The 14,834-nt window shown below is 37.4% G+C and overlaps 1 protein-coding gene across 3 annotated transcripts in view; it reads left to right on the forward strand.

Moving 5' to 3' along the window:
* MGAT4C (MGAT4 family member C) overlaps positions 1-14,834 on the forward strand; it is a 775,861-nt gene that overhangs the window by 610,019 nt on the left and 151,008 nt on the right. The window lies entirely within an intron of this gene.

Genomic DNA, 14,834 nt, shown 5'->3' on the forward strand with positions numbered 1-14,834 from the left:
ACTGTCAAGGCTATCAACAAATTAAGCACTTATTGCCAGGGCTGCATGAGAATGGTCCTCTATCAATCTGTATAGAGTAACTAGTCTCTTAAGCTGGAAAAAGCAAGCGTGTTGAAGGTTGGATCTCTACTATCACTTCTAATTATCCATTAATGGATAGCCAGGCCAGAATTTAACTCAGAAGCTAAAGGTGAATGGCCATATAAGTTATAGAGATCTATTTATTATTATGCTTAAAATATTAAGACACTGCCCTAGCTGGTTTGGCTCAGTGGATAGAGCGTCGACCTGTGGACTGAAGGGTCCCTCCTTGGATTCTGGTCAGGGGCACATGCCTGGGTTGCAGGCTCAGTCCTCACTGGGGGGCATGCAGGAGGTAGCCGATCAATGAGTCTCTCTCATCATTGATATTTCTCTCTCTCTCTTTCTCTCTCTCCCCCTTCCTCTGTGAAATCAATAAAAATATATTAAAAATAAAATAAAACATTTAAATGTTGTATGGTCTGACAGAAAACTTAGCAAGATTTCTGCTTTTAAATAGCTTTCTCTCTCTGCAGTTACTTATGATTAACTTTAGTGCAGCAAATTTGCGTCTTTAATATTTTTCTTCCTTTATTTTGTTTTCCTGCCAAACAACCACTTGGCATGGCACAAGCTGAAACAATGTAAAATGACGAGCGCACATGGAAAGTTTTTACTGTCTTATTGATGAAATAGTTTTTCTCCTAAAAGGACCTCTTAAAAATTGAAAGTAATTTAAAATCCCTAAGGAATGGTTTTACAACATAATTTATGGGCATTTTTAACATTCTTGTTACAGAAACAACTTCTATAACTTTGAACATAGGAATTAAAACATAAAATCTCTCTTAAAACCTTCCTATAATGATAATCTACTTTAGTCTATAGCATATCATTAAAATATGTCGCTGAAAATATGTTCCACATTACAGTGATGATGTATAATACTGAGATCCCTGATAAAATGAATCCTTAGAGTGAAGGTATTTGGGGTTATAATTCATGGGAACAATAGCTTTTAGTGCTCTACAGTACATCACACGAGTGACAACTCAGTGATGAAATGCAATGCATAAGCCCCTCAGTCACACACACACACACCAATTTTTTGTAGCCTAAAGAATATTTTGTCTCCATTTTAGTAATAGTGCCTTTCCTAGCATCATAGAATAAGTAGATATAAGACCTTCACTTGAGGGTATAACCAGCAGTGTAGTTTCAATTAGAGGAAGTTATCAGCATTTTCACTGCTTATAGCTGTCCTGGTAATAGAAATATTTCACTTGCTGAAGTAGAAGAACATTTATTAACATGACCTACAGTGGTTATATATTAAAGTTGAAATGAAAAATATAAATTCTAAGGCATAATATTGACCAGGACACCCAGTATTATGTACAAAGCCTAAAATATGTGTAAGATCTCCTCTATCTATATTTGCTTTAATAGTCTCACCTGGATGCCCAGTGCATCTTGGGGATTCCTTCTTCAACAAACCTCATCTTTGGATATTATTATACCCACTAGTGGCCCGGTGCACAAAATTCGTGCATGGGGGAAGGGGTGTTCCTCAGCCCGGCCTGCACCAGCTCAAATCTGGGATGCCACGAAGGATATCCTACTGCTGGTTTACAGGGATCGGGCCTAAACCGGCAGCTGGACATCCCTCTCACAATCCAGGACTGCTGGCTCCTAACTGCTCACCTGCCTGCCTGCTTGCCTGATTGCCATTAACGACTCTGCCTGTTGGCCTGCTCGCCCCCAACTTCCCCCCACCGCCGGCCTGCTTGCCCTCAAATGCCCCCTGCCAGCCTGATCACCCCCAACTGCCCCCCCTGCTGGCCTGCTTGCCCCCACCTATCCTCTCCACTGGCCTGCTCACACCCAACTGCCCCCCTGCTGGCCTGCTCTCTCTAAACTGCCCCCCCCCGCTGTCCTGATCACCTCCAACTGACCCCCACTGATGACCTGCTTGCCCTCAACTGACCCCCTGCTGTTCTGCCTACCCCCAACAGCCCCGCCACACCAGCCTGATCACCCACAACTGCCCTCCCCTCTTGGCCTCTAACCACCTCTACCTCGGCCCCACCCCCATGGCTTTGTCCAGCAGAACATCGGAAGGTATCTGGAAGGTCTCCCAGTCTAATTAGCATATTACCCTTTTATTAGTATAGACAGAGGATTGGTGCATGGTTGAGGGCTGGCTGGTTTGCTCTGAAGGGTGTCCCAGATCAGGGTGGGGGTTCCCTTGGGGCATAGGGCAGCCTGGGCAAGGGGCCTGTGGTGGTTTGCAGGCTGGCCAAAACCCTATGGGGTGAGGGTCCCCACTGGGGTGCCTGGCCAGCCTGGGTGAGGGGCTGATGGCTGTTTGCAGGCTGGTCAAGCCCCCCTGTGGGGACCCTCACCCCATGGGGGTTTGGCCAGCCTGGGTGAGGGGCTGAGGGCTGTTTTCAGGCTGGCCACAGCCCCTTCAGGGTCAGGGACCCTACTCAGGTGCCTGGACACAGGCTGGAAGCAGGTACCTGAAATTTATTTATCTTCTATAATTGAAACTTTGTAGCCTTGAGCGGAGCTCAGAACCGGCAGGGCAGGTGAGAAGCTTGGCTTCCTCCATTGCCGGGGGCAACCCAAGCCCCCTGCTGCTCCAGCTCTGTGGCCAACCCCATCTTTGTTGGGTTAATTTTCATATTCATTCCTGATTGGCTGGTGGGTGTGGCTTGTGGGTGTATTGGAGGTACAGTCAATTTACATGTTTCTCTTTTATTATATTAGATTATCCTTGTCATTGGAATTTATTGAACACATATTATGTTCCAGGCACTGTTCTAGGGGCTGAAATCACAAAAGAGAAGTCAAGATGAGTGAAAGGGAAATCATGGGAGTCAGTCACATAAATCACTATAACAATGAGGTTCTTAGTGTAAGATCTTTTTTATGTCCTTACCTTTCTTACCTTAGTTCCTGCTGCCTTTATGTGTTGGACTCAGTAATACCTATAATCGGATATACTAGTATGTTTAGTAATTAAAATTTCTGATAAAGACATTTCTCTTTTTTTAAGATTTTTAAATTGATTTTTAGAGAGTGGAAAGAAAAGTGAGGAAGAGAGAGAGAAGCAGCAATGTGAGAGCAAAATATCAATTGTCTGCCTTCAGCATGCCTCCTACTGGAAAATTGAGCCTGCAACCTGAGCAGGTGCCCATCAGTACACAGGATGACACCCAGCCCATTGAGCACACTGTCCAGGGCATAAAGACACTTTTTTTTCCTTTTTACTTCTACTCAGTTTATCAGATCTATATTTTTCATTGGATTATATTTATTTGTTCTTTGATTCATCTCTCTAGCAAATTAATGGTGATACATTAAAAAATCTCACAAAATAGCAAATAGTTTAAATGTCTACAACTTATATTTTTCAGGCAAGAAATATTAAGTTTTTTCCCAAATGAAAAACACTTTTAAGTATAAAGTATCTGTTTATTTCTAATTGCTTTTCTGTTCTCCCATAGAAAGTTATTTATACCTCTATTAGTGTGCTCATTACATTGTTATAGTTTGTTGTTTACCAATATGAGTTCCCTTCTCTTTCTACTCGGCAATATCCTCTAGGTTGGAAAGTCAAACATAATTCTGGGTAGTAATATATTAAATAAAAATTGATTTTGTTAAAGAATAATGTTATTCTTCAGCATGCCACGGAAGCAGAGCGTATTTTATGGATGATGAATATCCCAGAGGAGATGTTCCATTAACTATAGCAACTTTAAAGTTGCTCTGCAATTCAGATTCAATATAACTTTTGGGACTACCAGGTAGAAATAGCCCCCTTCATGCATGGGAATTGTTAAGTATTTGTATTCATCAGCTTGGGCTGCCATAACAATATACCATAGAGTGGGTAGTTTTTTGTTTTGTGTTTTTTTTTTTAAAAAGAGTATATTCTCACAATTCTGGAAGTTGAAAAGTCTATGATCAAAGGAAATAAATTTGGATTCTGTTGAATGAGCTCTCCTCCTTCTTGTAGATCCCACGTTCTTTTTTCTGTCCTCACATGGCCTTTCATCTGTGGGTGAGTGAAGAGAGAAGAGGGGGGAGGGGAAAGAGAGAGCTGGTTGGTGACTCTTTTTATGAAAAGACTAATTCTATTGAATTACTACCCTGCCCTTGGCCTCCTAATAACTCCTGTCTCCGTGACTACCTCCTGATAGGCCCTCTCTCCAAATATACTCACATTGGGTGTTAGGGCTTCAACATAAAAATTTGATTTTGGGAAGGAACAATTTAGTCCAAAGCAATATCCTTTGGTTATGAAAAAAGAGAATAATAGACAAACAGACAGCAAAATATCAACAAATAAAAACAGTCTCAACAACCTCCTTGCCTCTACAAAAATAGAGTGTACTGCAGTGTCTCTTTCAATCTCTACCAACATAGTTATAGCCAGCAATATACAGTATATACAACTTTCTATGCAAAAATCTAACCGTCTGAAAAAGGTTAGATTTTGCATATGGAGCTTCAGATAAGAGAAAAGAGAAAGCAGAATAGGCATATACACAGGGATTTCCTAGCATCCACTTGTTGAGATTACAGATATTTGATTTTGATATGAAATATCTCATTTGATTACAGCTAAATGTAACAGGCAAATTGGTGAACCAGTATGTGTCTTTTCTACCTTTAGTTACATGAAAATAAATATATGCACATAGGCATCTTGGCAAAGGACAGAAACGAACTAAAAATAAGTCATGTGGGCCCAGACAGAAAGCTCCATCTTCCATCTCTGCATGCCTGCTATACCAGCTTGATTTTCTTTTCTGTGCATGACCTCTCTTTCCATCTTCAGCATCTACATGGCTGTGGAAAGTGCTCAATGTTACACCATTTGACATCTAAGAACATACAGGAAATCTAATTATTGAACCTGAATTCCAACTCTCATTTTTCAGAGGGACAATCACCCTGACTTCAGTCAGATGTTGGTGTCTAGTAGGACTGACTATAGGCAAGGAAAGGTTGCTGAGGTTCCTTAGAATCTCTGCTTCTGCACGTAAATAAGGCTTAGAACCTAGCATAAGACCACCACCAGTGAGAAGTGGATGCTGACTCTCCTTATAAAGGAGGCAAATTCTGGCATCGGCCTTATATGGTGATGAAATAGAAAGACTGTTTTTTTCTAGTTTCACCCTATGAGCTTAGAGATAGGGCTAGATTATGGAAGCTACTTTAATCAGGAATAGATTTACCAGATTTGTCTTACATTTTAATTTTTCTATCTGCATATCTTAAATTATATGCTTTTAGTTATTATATATGTACTACCTCTGAAAATTAAATGGCTTTTTCCCCTCTATGACTAAAGCTAAACTTGAACATTAAGTATAGCTAGTAATTGGTTAAAAGTATTTTACATTCCAGCTTTGAGAAGTAAGGGGCATTACAAAATATAAAAAGACTACCACGCCCTTTCTGTACAGCTGGTGGAAAATGTTCAGTTTAAAGCTGGCCCTTAAAATGTTATGAAAATTGTCAGTTATAGCTCATAATGGCCAAGATCTTTATTGTTTTATGCTCAGACACATGAAAGGACTTATGTGGTAAAAGGATTATAATCGTAGTCTAATATAAAATACTATTCCACTTAAATTTTCCAATGTTTAGATTTTGTTCTCATCTAAGTTATTTTGAAAAACATGGTTGTGAGCCATTATTTCTATTGAAACTTACTATAGGTTCATTTTATTGTATTGATAGTTAATTGAGTTGTGTTCCTTTAAGAACTGTATCTCTTTTTAAAATTCATCGAGTGTGCTTACAATTACACACCAAATCTCAGTGGCTTATGAAAAGAAGCACTCATATCTCAATTTCTGAATCAGATGATGTTTACCTGATCTTCTCTAGCCTCAGTTTGGCCTCATGTGACTGACTCCCTTATTTTTAAGGGACCAGCAAACCAGCTAGAGCATATTCTTCGCATGGTGATGGTGAGAAGCAAGCTGTCATGCCTAAAAGGACAAGCAAATCCCAAATTTCAATTTTCATCTTTTCTCTCACATTTCATTGGTCAAGGCTGACATCCATAACATCAATATCAATGGCACAGAAAATATACCCCTCACTTTGATGTTGGGGGAATTGGGAGTGTAGTGAGGATATGAATATTTACTAAATAGTAATCTAGGAGTTCTGAAATAGAAATGAATATAAAGTATCATGTGTGCATGGGTGTGTGTGTAGGGTGGGGGAGTTTTCATTCCCATTCAACATATATAATGAGCATTTACTATTAGTCAAGCAGTTACCAGTTATGCAAAATATATTTGTGAGTATATTTGTGAATATATTTTGAGTAACTGGCAATACAGCCCAGAAACTGTAATTGACCTCATTTGTACATAAAGGTTATTAGTGAGAACATTAAAAAAATGCATGCAACATTTCTTAATTATTTGTGTGATTAATGCTGTATTTAGAAAACACAATGTACTATTATGGCAGCTAATAAGGGGATCTAATAAATTCTAAGGAGTCAAAAAAAATTATTTGAGGTAGTGGCATTTAACCTATGGTTAAAGTAGCAAAGTTACTCAGGAAAATAGGTAGTACAAGAATTCCAGAAAAAAAGTTTATCAGGTGCAAAGGCTTTGGGCAGAAAAGAGAAACCAAAGGCCAATGTGGAGATAGCAGGCAAGGAATGTGTTATAAAATATTAAATGATGGAAAGGTCATAATCTTGTGTCAGTGCTAAAATTTTGGAATTTATTCTAGGATCAGTGAGAAACTGTTAAAAGGTTTTAAGTAGGGTTTGGGTGACTTAATCAGATTTGCATTTGTAAAAGGTCATGATTGCTACTGAATGAAGAATGGATTAAACCAGACTATCAAGTCTTAAAGAGAATGTAGAGCAGCTGAATTGCTCATACACTGTTGTATTAATATAAATTTGGTATAAATGCTTTAAAAATTATTTGACATTGTCTAGTAAGGCTGAAGACTATGTTATTAAAAACATACTGTTTCTACTTTTTTATTTATTTTTAAAATTTTTTCTGATAGACTTTTTATTTTATTTATTCCATTACCATTTACACTCCTATACCCTCTTTCACTTCCACCCTCCCTCTGTGTGCCCCCTCCCCCCACCCCGCAATCACACACTGTCATCTGTGTCCACAAGTTCTTTCTCTCTTTTTTAAAAATCAATCTCTTCACCCCCCCACCCACCCACTTTACACACAGGAAAAATATGCAATATATTTTAGAGAAACACATTAATTAAGTTCTAAAAACAGTAAGGAAATAAGTGTTAAAACTAAAAGTGAGGATAATGGTCATACCTGAGTAAAGACAAAATTGAATGGAATCAGGGAAAGCATACAAGGGATTTCTTAAACTACCTAATGGATAAATAAATATTTTATTTTTTGGTCTTATATTTTATAGCCCTTTATAATGCCTTGTAATTATAAAATATTTAACAAAGTATTGTAAAATAGATCATAGAAGGCTCAAAGTGTATAGAGACCATTTTAAAGGTTATTAGAATAATTCAGAGAAATTTGATGAATTGCTGTAGGATGAGGTCAAAATGGGGAGTAGCCATCAGACAGATGAGGAGGATGTTGTAAGTGACTCTGAAGGACTAAGCATTTTCCATTGTAGTCTGTGTATATATTTGAACTTTCAACTCTTCCCACGGATGTCCTCTTGCACATAGTGTTATCATTTATCAGTTCCTCTATATTTCTGATACAAACTAGATGCTCCATTGCTTGCTAATCCATGTGAAATGTTCGAAGGAGTCTTCTGAAAGCTATTGTGTGTTTTTGTTGTTAATCCTCATCTGAGAATATTTTTTCCATTGATTTTTTTAAAACTTTGTTTAATTGCTTAAAGTATTACAAAGAGTATTACATATGTCTCCTTCCCCCGCTCCCCCTGACCGTCCCCCAGACTCCCCTACCCCCCAGTGTCTTGTGTCCATTGGTTCTGCTTATATGCATGCATACAAGTCCTTCAGTTGATCTCTTGCCACCCCCCCCTCCCAACCTTTCCCGGCTTTCCTGCTGTAGTTTGACAGTCTGTTCAATGCTGCTCTGCCTCTGTATCTATTTTTGTTCATCCGTTTATAATGGTCTTTATTATCCATAAATGAGTGAGATCATGTGGTATTTTTCTTTCATTGACTAGCTTATTTCACTTAGCATAATGCTCTTCAGTTCCATCCATGATGTTGCAAATGGTAAGAATTCCTTCTTTTTTAGAGCAGCATAGTATTTCATTGTGTAGATGTACCACAGTTTTCTAATCCATTCATTTGCTGATGGGCACTTAGGTTGTTTCCCAATCTTAGCTATGGTAAATTGTGCTGCTATGAACATAGGGATGCATATATTCTTTCTGATTGGTGTTTCTGGTTTCTTGGGATATATTCCTAGAAGTGGGATCACTGGGTCAAATGGGAGCTCCATTTTTAACTTTTGAGGAAACTCCATACTGTCTTCCATAGTGGCTGCACCAGTCTGCATTCCCACCAGCAGTGCCCGAGTGTTCCCTTTTCTCCGCATCCTCTCCAGCACTTGTCGTTTGTTGATTTGTTGATGATAGCCATTCTGACAGGTGTGAAATGGTACCTCATTGTTGTTTTGATTTGCATTTCTCGGATGATTTGAGCATATTTTCATATGTCTCTTGGCTTTCTGAATGTCCTCTTTTGAAAAGTGTCTATTTAGGTCCTTTGCCCATTTTTTGATTGGATTGTTTATCTTCCTTTTGGTAACTTGTATGAGTTCCCTATAAATGTTGGAGATTAAACCCTTAGCGGTGATAACATTGGCAAATATGTTCTCCCATGCAGTGGGCTTTCTTTTTGTTTTGTTGATGGTTTCTTTTGCTGTGCAGAAGCTTTTTATTTTGATGTAGTCCCATTTGTTTATTTTCTCTTTAGTTTCCAATGCCCTAGGAGCTCTATCGGTGAAGAAATTGCTTCGGCATATGTCTGAGATTTTGTTGCCTTTGGATTCCTCTAGTATTTTTATGATTTCCCATCTTACATTTAGGTCCTTTATCCATTTTGAGTTTATTTTTGTGTATGGTGTAAGTTGGTGGTCTAGTTTTTTGCATGTATCTGTCCAATTTCACCAACGCCATTTATTGAAGAGACTGTCTTGACTCCATTGTATGTTCTTGCCTCCTTTGTCAAATATTAATTGAGGATATTGGTTCGGGTCGATTTCTGGGTTCTCTATTCTATTCCATTGATCTGTATGTCTGTTCTTCTGCCAGTACCAGGCAGTTTTGAGAACAGTAGCTTTGTAATACAGCTTGATATCTGGTATTGAGATCCCACTTACTTTGTTCTTCTTTCTCAGGATCGCTGCAGCTATTCAGGACCTTTTTTTATTCCAGATGAATTTTTGGAGAGTTTGTTTTAGGTCTGTGAAATATGACGTTGGTATTTTAATGGGAAGTGCATTGAATTTATAGATTGCTTTGGGTATAATCTATCTCAATTTCAAATTCATATACCAGGTGATCACATGGTGGAATAAAATCAACCACAAAATTGTTAGCAGAAAAATCTGTTTTAAAATAATAGGTTTCAGCCCAGGCAAGTGTTTCTTTGAACATTGGCCCACCCACCAAAGGTCTCGGTTTGATTCCCGGTCAAGGGCAAGGAACCAGGTTGAATGCTCAATCCTCACCTCAATGTTTCTCTTTCTCTCTCTCCTCCCCCTCCTTCCTTTCCACTTGAGTGGAAACATTGAGGTGAGGATTGAGCATTCAACCTGGTTCCTTGCCCTTGGCCGGGAATCAAACCGAGACCTTTGGTGGGTGGGCCAATGTTCAAAGAAACACTTGCCTGGGCTGAAACCTATTATTTTAAAACAGATTTTTCTGCTAACAATTCTGTGGTTGATTTTATTCCACCATGTGATCACCTGGTATATGAATTTGAAATTGAGATAGGTTAAGATGCCATTCTAGATGATTTGAGTTGGAGTTGTCTGTGAGAAATCGAGTGGGAATATCGAGGAGAGTGTTAGATAGATTTTTTTTTGAAGTCTAGAGGGAAGTGGGAGAAAAATTGATTATAACATTAGCCATAGGAATAAATGAAATTGCCTGGTGAAGGGGTATAGAGTACAACGAAAAAAGTGTCTGAGATTGAGTGCTGAGGAACTCAAGCATTTATATGTAGGATGGAGAAGGAAAAGTTGGCAATAGAGAGCAATGAAGAGGAACCAGAAGCTATGAGGGAAATAGGTCTTGTCTTCAGAAGCAGACCCTGAGATAATGATTTATATTCTTGTGATTTATTAAAAATAGTATTCTTAGAGAAACTGATGATGGAGCAGGGAGGAAACTAAAGCAAGGGTAAGACTTCAGGCAAAGTCTAAACTGTAGTCTGAAACATCTAAAGGATAAATTTCTCTTCAAAAATTTTCCCTGATGCAAATGAGCTGGACTTTTATACTCCAGCTCAGAAATGGTAAAAAGAATCAGAGGGAATCTTGCTTGGAACATGAAAAAGACTCAATACTTTATAAATACAGGGATGCAGTTAATGCATGATTGATATATGCAATAGGCTTGCAGGGTAATTGTTTTATGAACTATACTTTTTGCCATTTTAAACAATACTGTTTGCAGAATCAAATTCCCTCTTTATGTTACAAATTTATTTTAAAAACTAAGCCTAAATTGATTCTCCAATCATGATACAAATTCTTGAATTACTCTAACGAGGCCAGAATGACAATTTTAATTTCAAAAAACAAAATGGCTTTTTTTTTATAGTCTTTCCATAGTTAGACTTTATGGAAAGTAGACTCCTAAGCCAAGTAAGTCACAACAAGAATTTGCTTGGTAATTAATTTGTGTCCAGATTCCACAATCTTCTTAGTTTAACACTGATGCATTTGGGATTAGTGTATTGATATATCACCTTGCCGGGAGCCGGTCCATGCTTGCTGTTTCAAGGGACCTGGCATATATGGCATACTGTTCTTAATTTGTTTGCTCACCTTCTTGGCACTATGTGTTTTAACCAAGGTCTCTGAGAAAGGTTGTTTCCCCAGGTAGGGATTTTCCCCTGAAGTTAGGGAGGGAATAAAACCTCTTAACTAAGTGCCAGGTGGGTAATTAATCACTTTAACTACGAACAATCATGCTTAAGCTACATAATCCTTACTCCCTGGAATGTAGATAAGAAACGCCCTAACCTTTGTAATAGAGATTGATAGGATTGGAATCAACTGGTATAAATACAGTTGAAACAAGACAACAGCAGACAGAACGAAGGAGACAGAAAGAAGACAGAACCTACACAGAACCTACAGACAGAAGAACTTCGCTGGAAAGAACATGGCAAAAGATCCTGGACTGAACCTGACTACAAAAATTGGCAAGAGAACCTGACTAGAACCTGGTGACTGAACCTGGCTGGAGAACCTGGACAACCTAGCAAGAGAACATGGACACAGAACCTGGCTGGAGATCCTGGACAGAACCTGGCTGGAGATCCTAACCAGAACTTCGCTGGAGATCCAGACCAGAACTTGGCTGGAGATCCGGGCTAGAGATCCTGGCTAGGCTGCTGATCAACTGAATGCTATCTCCGTGTCATTCCGTCTTCGCTGACTCCGTCCACACCTTTGGGGACCCCTGGACCCGCTGGGGTTGGACCCTAGCATCACCTCAATCTGAAAAGCATATATTATGTCCTAGTAAATTAGTATATTTCTACATGATATTAAGGTGCTGCTAAATCAGACACTAAAAACATTCTATAACAGCCGAATTCGAATCAGTCTCACTATGAGGTATATGGCTGAGAGCACTATGTAAATACTACTCTGTGTTTTCATAATTATTTCATAGGCACAAAAATAGATCTGAAGGATGTTCAGTGTCCATGTATAGTTCATAACTTTATTTTTATCTAAGCAGTATTACTTTTAAAGTAATACTATCTCAATACCCCCTGGGGTAATTACACCTATCAGCATGTGCATGCAACCTTACAAATAAAGTCACATAGCTATTTCTCTCCAAAACTTAAATTTTGAACTGAAAAAATATTTAAGTGAAAAAAAAATGTTGGGAGCTAATTCTTACTAATAGTGATATACTGTCCATTAGTTCCTCTTACCATGATTCCAGAAACTTCTTTGTATCCTGTTCTCCCTGATCTTTAGTGTTCCCAGGGACTTGGGGAGATACTCCATATACTTCTAATAAGCTCATGTTAGTGTTTTATTAACCTAGAGCTCTTTTCCTTTATTTATAGTCAAAGAACAGCAGCAAATGTAGAACCCTATTTATTATTGCTTTTTCTGTCCACAATTTGAGAAATATATATGTGATCTGGTAAGAGAATAGAATTAAAAAAGTGTAGCTTCATGAAGTTACTTAAGATCCTATACCGCTTTCTGGAATTTGGGATTGTTAATGTGCTTTCAAAATATGCAATTATCCCAACAGGTCCGACAGATTTGCCCTTGGTGATTTGAGATACCATGAATGATAACATCACATGTAATAAAAGATTTTTCTAAATGCAGCTGAAATATCTCTTTGTAGGCAAGCCCGATGTTAGATCTTTACATATGACAAATGGCTTTCTCTTAGCCACTCTTTCCCTCCTCACTGTCCATCATCCCAGCCTTGGAGATCAGCACTCTTCTCCTTTGAATGCATTAGTCATTCAGGAGTAATGACATAAAAGCTTAGCAATGTTCTGGAAAGGGAGCCTTTTATTATACTTTTCTAACAACCATTAATATCTATAACACTCAGCGGTTTTCTAATTTTCTTGTATAAAAGGATGAACTGTAACTACATGACAAAATGGCATGGGGTCTAAAATTATTACCATTTCATTTGTGAGGGTAAGAAAGAGAAAATGTAGAAAAAATAAGCTGTACTATTATCAGACACAAGAAACCTTTGATTAAAAAATATGAAACAACTTTGTTTTGGGGCAGGGAAGTCACTGAATTTATTATAAACCTTAATTATAACAACAAAAAACACCATAACAAAAATGATTTATTTTCTTTCCAAGTGAAAGGCAGTCATAATTAAAACCAAAAATGGTCAAAATAATGTGTTATATATACTTATATATAATATAACTAGGGTTATTTTATCTAATATATGTTGCTTTCTCTTAAATTTAAACAAATAAAATATTCAAACGGCATTTAAACGTTTTTTGGTTTCCTTTAGATATTTAATAAAATCTAAATTTAGGAGCTAAATTGCATATCACTAAATTCTTCACAGAATATGATATTTTACTTTGTTTTTGTTTTCTCCTAATGGGATATATATCTATATAACTTCCAAAAGATCTGGGTCAATACCATCAATAAACCTAGTTCTGATGTTTTCTACTTGGAAAGATTTCATCCGTTTTGCTTACTTTAATAAAGAAGATTTATTAAACCCAATGTTGTTGTTTTTCATTGTGGATTCCAGCTTCTTTTTGGTTCTTTACATAAAAGAATTTTAAATTCATTTACAAGGGGAGAAGGTAACATAGGTAGTTACAGGCTAACCTGCATTATAATATTCAAAGTAAATCAGTGTAATAAGGACTAGTTAATTTTATGTATGACTCTATTGGAGCAACCCTATGTTTAGAGCATATAAGGAAAAGAATTTCTCCGTCTGAACTGTTGCACTTTTCCAATTAAGAAAAGATCTTCCCATGCTCTATTACATAAAGTAATTTTTTTTCCAAATATTTCCAACAGTTTAGAATATAGCAATGCCTTCATTTACAAATATGGGGGCTAGCAGTTTAAGAAGCAACTTCATTTTGATGGCTGACAGACTTCTGTAATGTTTAAGTATCCACAATCTCTGCTCTAAACTCTTTCAGATACAATTAAAGAGCAATCTAATCAGATAAAATGAGAAAATCAATTTATACCTTATAAGTACATATCATATGCTATTTTAAAATATATATAATATTGTAAAAAATAGACTTTACAGTGTGTTTGTATCAGAGTCTATTGGAGGTGTGTTTATTACTAGCAGAATTATATGGAGATACTAAACTAACGATTCTGGAGCTTTCCATAGGAAAACAAAAAAGAGAGCACACAGTGTCTAGAGGTTAACTAGTAGGTTAACCGATTGAAATATGTGAATATCTTTTATACATGTATAATAATTACCATAATATCCATGTTTACTTAAAAATTTAATTTTTATGCTAAACATATCCTATAGCCTAAGAGTTAAAATGAAAATTCTATCCTAATATTTAAAAAAGCAGTACTCATTATGAACTTCATGGTTAACAACTATTCTCTGAGAGATGAAAACAAACAAACAAACAGTCAGTTGAATACTTTCAAGTCCTTCTGGCTTTTTGGTAGCTCTTAAAGAGGACATAATTATGATAACAAAAATAGAGAGTGTATAGTTTTTGCATGAAATGACTTGTCTGTCCCCTCCCTCACCTCCCCATCTCTTGCTCATGTGCTATTCTTATCCCCAGAGCACACACAATCATTCCCTTCCCAACCATTCTGGAGGTTCTAATAACCAGCACAGCATTTTGAATTCTCAAAACCTTATGTTAATAAAAATTTATCCGCTCCTGGGTTTCCATCAAATGGCATTATTTACAGTTGCTTTATGTATTTACTTTTCCTCATGGACGAGTTGCATTAATCATTGTCAGTGTAAGGCACTCCATGATCTGTGTACGCAAGGCTTCATTACTGTCATACATGCACTGTCCTCTTGGGCCTTACTCCAATTTTCTCTTGTGCTTCTCTTTA

The sequence above is a fragment of the Myotis nattereri genome (assembly GCF_964212035.1).
Source record: "Myotis nattereri genome assembly, chromosome: 2".
In the NCBI taxonomy this organism is placed as follows: Eukaryota; Metazoa; Chordata; class Mammalia; order Chiroptera; family Vespertilionidae; genus Myotis; species Myotis nattereri.